Here is an 8,110-nt window from a genome sequence, read left to right as displayed (position 1 = left end):
GTACAGATATGTATGGTATGTACAGATATGTATGGTATGTACAGATATGTATGGTATGTACAGATATGTATGGTATGTACAGATATGTATGGTATATATGTAGAGATATGCGCAAATAAACATGTAATTAACTTTTCATTTTAAGGGTGGACTTGCACACTCAATAACAGAGCGCTTGCCTAACATGTACAAGGCCCCAGGGTGAGCACCCACACCCCTTACACCCTGGGGAGTGGGGAATACAGCCTGCAGAACTTGCTTCTCGGTATACTGCAAACACGTAGTTTTAAAGGTGACACCTCTGCCCTTCTTTTTGAAGTCACAGCACAATAACTGATCTAGTCACCAAAACATCCAAAAACTAGTAAAGAATATTCTTTCAGCTGCTCAGTTTCTTTTTTCCCTCCCAAACCCAAATATGATCCTTGGTTCTAAAATCTTCCCCCAAGACAGAGCTGTGGCAGCAACACATCCTGTGAACCAAGGCAGCTTTTCCTCCTCACATGAAGTTGCATAGGGTTAGGGTTAGGGTTAGGGTTAGGGTTAGGGTTAGGGTTAGGGTTAGGGTTAGGGTCCAGTTACACAATCTCTGTGTCCACACTCACTCTCCCTATGCAAATCCCCACAGAGCTCATGGCCTACCAGTTGTAAGAGCTCAAGAAAGAGAAAGCCAATCTGCTCTCAAGGCAATCTCAGGAGATGGGCTACACTTTACAAAACTTCAGAGGCTTGTGTTTAAAAAAAAATGTTTACTTCTGCTTGGCCAAACTCACTTTCAAGTAGAAAATGCAAGTTGCTTATTTGTGATTGAATATAGCTCATGCAATCCCAAGCAGTGGTCAGCAATCTCTTCCCATGTTGGTGACCCACACATCAGGCTCCTCTAATGTAGGAACAGTTACTAAAAGCTGAAGCTCAGAGGGTAGGTAACGTGCCCAGGGTCATAGCAGGCAGAGTGGGAATGTGCGCTCAAGTCTTTCACTGTGGGGGAAATCTTTTATGTATGAACAAAAGCAATTACACTACCAATATAGCAGGAGCCTTTCTCCTTGTGGTCCTGCTGGGCTGCAGTGAGGGAATTTAGTGTTACAGGGTTTAGAAATAATGAGCCTACTATTTACTTTACAAACCAGTCTACTTGCTGTCTTCCATGGAGAGAGGTGTGTGTGTCTGTCTGTCTGTCTGTCTTGGAGAGCACTAAAGACCCCCTGATGGTCAGAGAACCATAATTTGCTTATTTAGCTATGCCAGGGATTAAACCCAGGGCCTATCACATCCTGGGTGAGCGCTCTAACAGTATCTTCCTTACTCCCCAGCCCATAAAGGGGAACTTTAGAAAAATTAACTGGTACCAAGAACACAGGTGCCATATTTCTATTCCCTATAAGAGTATTAATAAATACTTCTTATTAATGAATAAGAAGTTAGCCACAGGGGCTAAACCTGGCTAAACAGCTAAGAGCACTGGCTGCTCTTGCAAAGAACTCAGGTTCAATTCCCAGCAACCACATGGTGGCTCACAAACATCTGCATCTCCAGTTCCAAGGGATCTTACACCCGCACATAACTTCCTTAGGTACCAGGCATACACATAATATACAGACATGCATGCAGACAAACCATCCATATACATTAGTAAAAATTAAAAAAAAAGGAAGTTCTTAAAACTAGGTAGAAAGTCAGTGGCTAAGTGACACTCTGAGGTCAAACTCAGTGTCTTGGGAAGGGACATTTTTGAAAGTCTCAGAGAATTGTCCCTTAAGAATTGTATCAACCAGACACACACCTTGTGGTACTATCAGGGCAGTAACTCCAGTGACATTCTTTAAGTGGCTTAGGACAGAGCCAGGCAGTCAGTGCTTAACTTTATGTTAGCCATTATAATTACATTCAATCTTTCAATACCAGCTAGGAGTAGCCGGGCAGTCACAAGGGATTTTTGAGCAGGGAGTGAAGCAATGGTTGTTTTCAAGGTCCCAGCTAGAGCAGGACTTCCTTTTGTTAACCACTCAAAACACTTATCCCCTGCACACACAGCTGACTGTGCCCCACTACGCGGATGTGGTCTCTCCCTAGACCTGTGGACCCCGGGAATAAATCATGTGCTCTGTCCTGCAGCTAGCATTTCACAATCTGCATCTCTAGGATGACCAGAAAGCCTCAGGTATGATAAAACTTGTTCTGGCTGTCAAAGTAGTTAGACCAGCATCCTGACTCTGCCAAAAGCTGGGAAGCACAACTAAGGTACCGGCAGCTGAAAGGAGGCACAGTTGATATTAGTGGAAGGAGAGAGATCTTAGGGGAAGTACAGAAGTCTGGTCATGGTAGGGGAGGTGACATGAGACTAGGTCATTTGGGACTAGGTCATTTGGGAGTGTTAGTCAGCCAGACAGGACTTGGAGAATGGACTGGCCCCTCCCATCATGAGTTTTGGGTTCCACCTCTGGTATCCCTGGCAACGCATTCTTTTTTTAAGAAAAGGAAGCGTCACAATTGCCTTTCTTTAATATTTCAAGTGCCATATGCAGGGGTGGAAGCTAGAGGTAGGTGGTCTTTGTTGAATCCCAGAAAAAGAACGCATTTCCTCCCGGTAAAGCACGGTCTTTAAGAATTGATCCAACTGGACTTGTCAGTCACCCAGCCAGGAGACCACCTCTTAGCAAGGCTGATATGCCTGAAGACTGCTAAGGTAATGGTACGTACAATAACCACCTTCATGAGATAAGTACATACAGACCCCACAAGCGGCTGCTTACACGTCTTCACTGCTCAGTTTACCTGTTTTTCTGAGCTCTCTTTCAAAAATCTAATTTTCCCCTTCCCCCCTTTCCGCCTCTTCTTCAGATCCTAAGCAGCTTGCCCTGACATTCTGAACACTCACTCCGTGACATTCGGAACTCCTTCCATACAGCTGCTTGCAGACTTCCCATTGCTGCGCCTGTTTTGACCCTACCTCAAAGGACACGAGGTAGGGTCTTCCTCTTCCTCTACCATCAACCACAGAGATTTACATCTTGTCTGCCCAGTTTTCTCTCAAACTCCAAAAACAAGGTCTTCGAGCTTTGACATTTTTTTTTTTTTTAAATCAGCGAGACTACGAATCCTCAAAAGGGTGCCGAGATTCCCTGGTACCAGGACAGCGAGTTTTAGCCCTACTCCAGGGTGGTGTAGGAAGCAAGGAGTTGGGGGGAGCGCGGGACTAAATCCATCCTGGCACTAGGAGAAAGGCACCGCGGCTGTTACAAGCGCGGAGCATCCGGAGGAGGAAGAGAAATAGGATGCAGATCCCACTTCGTTCTCACTCTATCCCTGGGTTTAAGGAGGCTGGCAGGCGGCCAACCAGTGGCGACGAGACCCGGCTTGGGGACGTCTCAGGCCTTTACCCGGGATTTGCACCTTAAGAGAGAGCGGGAAAATGGAATAGGAAGGGAGGTTCGTATCTGGGACGCATCTGCATTCACCCTTGCGATGCTGGGGTGAAGAAGGGACTGGTCTCGGAAAGTGGGAGCAGGTGGTCAGGTCGTAGGAATGGGAGGCTGCCATCCCTCTCCTAAGAGCGTAGCCACCGCCGCCTTTCCTTCTGCCTCGCTCACCAGACCTACCTCAGTGACCGCGGTCCTGCTGCCGGTTCGCCGCCCTCCAGTCCCAGATCCCCGCACCTGCGCACTCTCGCTCTCGGCAGTGGGCTTGGCTTGACTCCTTAAAGGCGCAACGTACTCGCTCGCGCCCTCCGACAGAAAAACCAGCCCAGCCCGCATCAGGCGTTGTCTCGGCAGCTGGGATTTGTTTGGGGGACGCTTCCCAGGGGACGCTCCCCATCCCTGGTTCAAAAAACATCAAACCCGGAGATACAGTCAGTATCCTCCCCGGAGCGCTTCTCCGCACGAGCACCCATTGGCCAAGCCGAATCATCCCTTCCACAAAGAGTGCTCAGGGGCGGGCATTAGGGCGCAGGCATAGCCACTCTGCCCTGCGAAGCCACAGTATGTGGGGTACTGTTTCGTTTATTGAGCATCTACTGTTTGCCTGGCACTACTGAGTATCACACCAAAAAGATTTATGCAGGGACTTGGCCCTGAGACCTTAGGAAATCCAAAGCAAATCCAAAACTCAATCCTGACTTACTTCTCAGCACCATATAAAAAAGTTCCTGGTTGAAAAGGTCCTCCAAGGCGAACTCGGTTCAGAATAGAATGAAATGTACCCAATAACGCAATTTAGTTCAAGTGACCAGATCAAGAAAAAAGACCACTCCTCGTGCCAAATAGAAACATCCCTGTGGTCTTCAATAGCCTATGCTTTTGAAGGTCCCACTTCAAGTAGGGCAGAAAGGCAAGCAGATCTAGAACCCCTGAGGTGTGAGCCCTTTCTAACAAAGGGCTCCCCCCGGTTACTAGATGCAGCCACAATCCAGGGCTCAGGAAAGCATTGAAGTTAGACTGGGGGTAACTGCAGCACTAGTTTCAACAGCACTTTTCAAGGGACGTAAGGAGATTGTTCTAAAATCCGTATGAATGAGCAGTCAAGAAAAGCAAAAACATCCCTAATTAAAAAAAAAAAAAAAAAAAAGGAAAGGAAAGGAAAAAAAAGCCCTCAGGACTTAGAACAGGAGCACAGTAGTTCACACATGAGGCACAGCACAGAGGTGGATTTTTAAGAAGCCATGAGGGCAGTAGTGGGGCACACCTTTAATCCTAGCACTCCAATGGCAGAGCCAGGTGGATCTCTGAGTTTGAGACCAGCCTGGTCTACAGAGGAAGCTGGATCTCTTGAGTCTATAGAGTGAGTTGCAGGACAACGAACCTGTTGAGAAAGAAAGAGAAAGGAAGGAAGGAAAAGGAAGGAAGAAAGGAAGGGAGAGAGGGATGGAGGGAGGGAGGGAGGGATGAAGGAAGGGAGAGAGGGAGGGAGGGAGAGAGGGAGGGAGGGAGGGAAGAAGGAAGGAAGGAAGGAAGGGAGAAAGGAAGGGAAAGAGGAAGGGAGAGAGGGAGGAAGGAAGGAAGGAAAGAAGGAAGGAAGGAAAGGGAAGGAAGAAAGGAAGGAAGGGAGAGAGGGAGGGAGGGAGGAAGGAAGGGAGAGAGGGAGGGAGGGAGGAAGGAAGGAAGGAAGGAAGGAAGGAAGGAAGGAAGGAAGGAAGGAAGGGAGAGAGGAAGGAAGGAAGGGAGGGAGGAAGGAAGGAAGGAAGGAAGGAAGGCAGGCAGGCAGGCAGGCAGGCAGGCAGGCAGCACACCTACTTCCCTCTCAGGTGAACTGAGGTTAGAGGAGACAGTGAATCACAAAGCAGCATGGGACAATCTGCGTGGGCTGGCCAAACAAACAAGTAACCCTATCACTGCAGCTGGCTGCACAGTGGGCTGCACGGGGAGTGGAAACAGCTCCAGTGTGTGAGCCACTTGATCCCGAAGTGGCAGGGAACAGGCTGAACTCAGAGTGAGAATGGTGACAGATGTTGAAACACAGCCAGTGAGGTGCTGTGGAAGAGAGCTAGAAGAGAGCAGCCCATAGAGAGCCGAGTGGTCGGCTTTCTGCCTTTTCAGGCCAGGTCCCAAGCAGATTGGTCTGGTTAAAGGCAGGTGAGCAGTTAGCCTTTGGCGGAGCATCTCCTCCTTCCCAAGTTTGGGCATAACATTTCGGTTTATGTGCGTTAACCCCCTTGCTTTCAGCTGCAGCCCGTGAGTCTGCTGTTTAACCACAGGGAAACCGAACCTCAGGTTTGGGTAACTTGTCCAAAGTCACTGCAGGGGTGATAAGGGGCTGTCAACCAACCTGGCACTCTGGAGGACCTCCGAGGCTTTGTGAGACACATGCTGCAGGCTGAGGTAAAGACTCCACTGAATTCACCACCTGTGGGAGACATTGGAGAAACTGGGGGAACTGTTGGAAATGCACCTCATTTTAGTGATGACGCCTCCTCACCATTGGGGCCACATTTGAACACAGCAAGGTTAGATGTGAGTGGGTCTCCATGGAAACAGCTTCCACTGACTTTCTGTAGAGGAATTGGCTTTTAGTCCCAGAATTAATTCTAAATACAGTTTCTGGACTTTCTCTGTACCACCTTTACACAGGAGCTCCTTAGGGCAATGCAAAGCACTGGTTGGTCTCTGGCACGCCAATCCTGCCGATCACTCAATGGACACTCTGACAATTTGTCTACTCTCTCTCAGCTCCAGCTTATACCCCACTATACAACAGGGACAGTATAGCATTTACCTCTTACATTTATCCATGTTAAGAAATTCTTAGGTAAAATAAATATTATGTCTACTACTTCTTGCTTGCCCATCCTCTGCATCCTAACCTAACCTTAATGCCAGAATGATCAATTAATTCCGATTTGCTTGTGACTTTTTTATTTAGTGTTGCAAAACTAGTACCCTAGGGACTGAGTTGATATCATGCTTGGGCAAACTGGAAAGTCTATAGTAGCCGATGGGATGCAAGGCGATTTGAGCTTGAGATTTAGTGTGGCAATTCAAATTTGTGACTGCCTTTTGGCCATTGGATACAGATATTTCAGAGACCCAGAAAACTCAGTGAAACTGAAGACAAGCCCATTAATTCCTTAACTTTGAGTTAAGCCAGAAGGCATTTTGGTCATCCTTTCATGACTTTCTTAGTCTGAGTTTTGCTGGTATAACAGAATACTGAGCTGATTTATAAAGAAACAAGAGCCAGGTGTGGTGGCTGCTTGACTTTAATCCCACCATTCAGGAGACAGAGGCAGGTGGATCTCTGTGAGTTCCAGGCCAGTTCTGGTCTACAGAGCTAGTTCTAGGATATGTAGGGCTGTTATACAGAGAAAAACCTGTGTTGAAAATGAAACAAATACAGGACAAAACAAAGCAAATAAACAAACAATTCCACCGTCACCTCCACCATCACCACCACCAACAAAACTAGGTTCATCTTGTCTCTTGGCTCAGAAGGCTGGAAGGTCAGGTCAGGGAGGTGCTGCGTGCTGCTGACTGCATGCTGCTTCAACGCATTGCAGAAAACATGGAGAGGAAGAAGCAGAGTGAGAAGAAAGCAGAGCCCAGTGGGGGGATTGGTTTGTAACAACCTGGAGGTGAGGTAGTCTTCCATGTAGCTTAGGCTGCTCACTCAACCTCTTGCTTACACCTTTGGAGTCCTGGGATGACAGGCATGTGATATCACACCTGGCTTAATGTGTCGTTCTTGCTAGAACAAGCCCATTCCTGTAGAAGAGGACTGCTCCCTCTTAGTCATTAATCTTGTTTTAATGGTTCCACCACCTCTTAACACAGTTCTATCAATCATATTCCGTAACGCAACCTCCACCCTTGTGAGGGCAAACTGCTGAGAAAATGTCTGGAAAGCCCCACTGTGTACAATGATTCCACACATACCACATCAGGAACTACTCGTGTCAAAGTGTCCAGAGCTGATGTCTTAAATTAGAACACTATGGACTGAAATGGCACTGACCTGCATCTAAGTTTGGTCTGGGGACCGCTTCGGAGGCTCTCCTCTACAGGGGAATTCCCAGTCGTAGAGTGTCACTCCCACCTGGAGAGTCACTTGTGAGTCACCATTTAGTTGAGGTTTGACAGCTGCTCCAACCTGCTTCCCCACTCTGCCTTTTCAGCTGCTGTGGCTTCAGATGGATAATCTATGGAAACCTAATGTAGGATGACTCAGAAGAAGATATGATGCTCTGAGAACATGACTCATAATCCACTGGGGACCCCTATGCCACAGTCTGGGTGTCCAGAGAGCTCGGTGTTTCTGTGTATTTGAAACTCGTCAGAATCAAAATGGAGCCACTTACCCTAACACAAACCAGGAGCTTCTGAGGGAAACGCTCCTGGCTCTGTCATTTGGCAGTGGTTACCACCAAAAACACTCTTCTAGAACCGCTACAATACACAAAGACCATCACAGTGACTCACAGAATTATTTCTAGACAAGCATGGTGGTACATACCTGTAATTCCCGTACAGGAAACATTGAGACAGGAGAATGGCAAGTTTAAAGTCAGCCTAGGCTACCTGAGACCAGAAAAAAAGTGGGGGAGGGGGAGGAAGGGAGGAGGGGGAGAAAGAGAGAGAGAGAGAGCTAGACACATTCAGAGAGCTTTTACTATATA

General features: G+C 47.6%; 1 protein-coding gene across 1 annotated transcript in view; it reads right to left on the bottom strand.

Annotated features, from left to right (window-relative positions):
* Positions 1 to 3,723, bottom strand: part of Abhd6 (abhydrolase domain containing 6) — a 51,792-nt gene extending 48,069 nt beyond the window's left edge. The window contains exon 1 of the mRNA XM_021181717.2: positions 3,603 to 3,723. The gene's annotated coding sequence lies outside the window, so the exon portion shown is untranslated. The remainder of the gene's footprint in view (positions 1 to 3,602) is intronic.
* Positions 3,724 to 8,110: the final 4,387 nt, after the last annotated feature.

Source organism: Mus caroli, chromosome 14, assembly GCF_900094665.2.
Source record: "Mus caroli chromosome 14, CAROLI_EIJ_v1.1, whole genome shotgun sequence".
Taxonomy (NCBI): domain Eukaryota; kingdom Metazoa; phylum Chordata; class Mammalia; order Rodentia; family Muridae; genus Mus; species Mus caroli.
The sequence above is the reverse complement of the archived record's forward strand: the minus strand, read 5'-3'. Positions and strand labels throughout refer to the sequence as shown.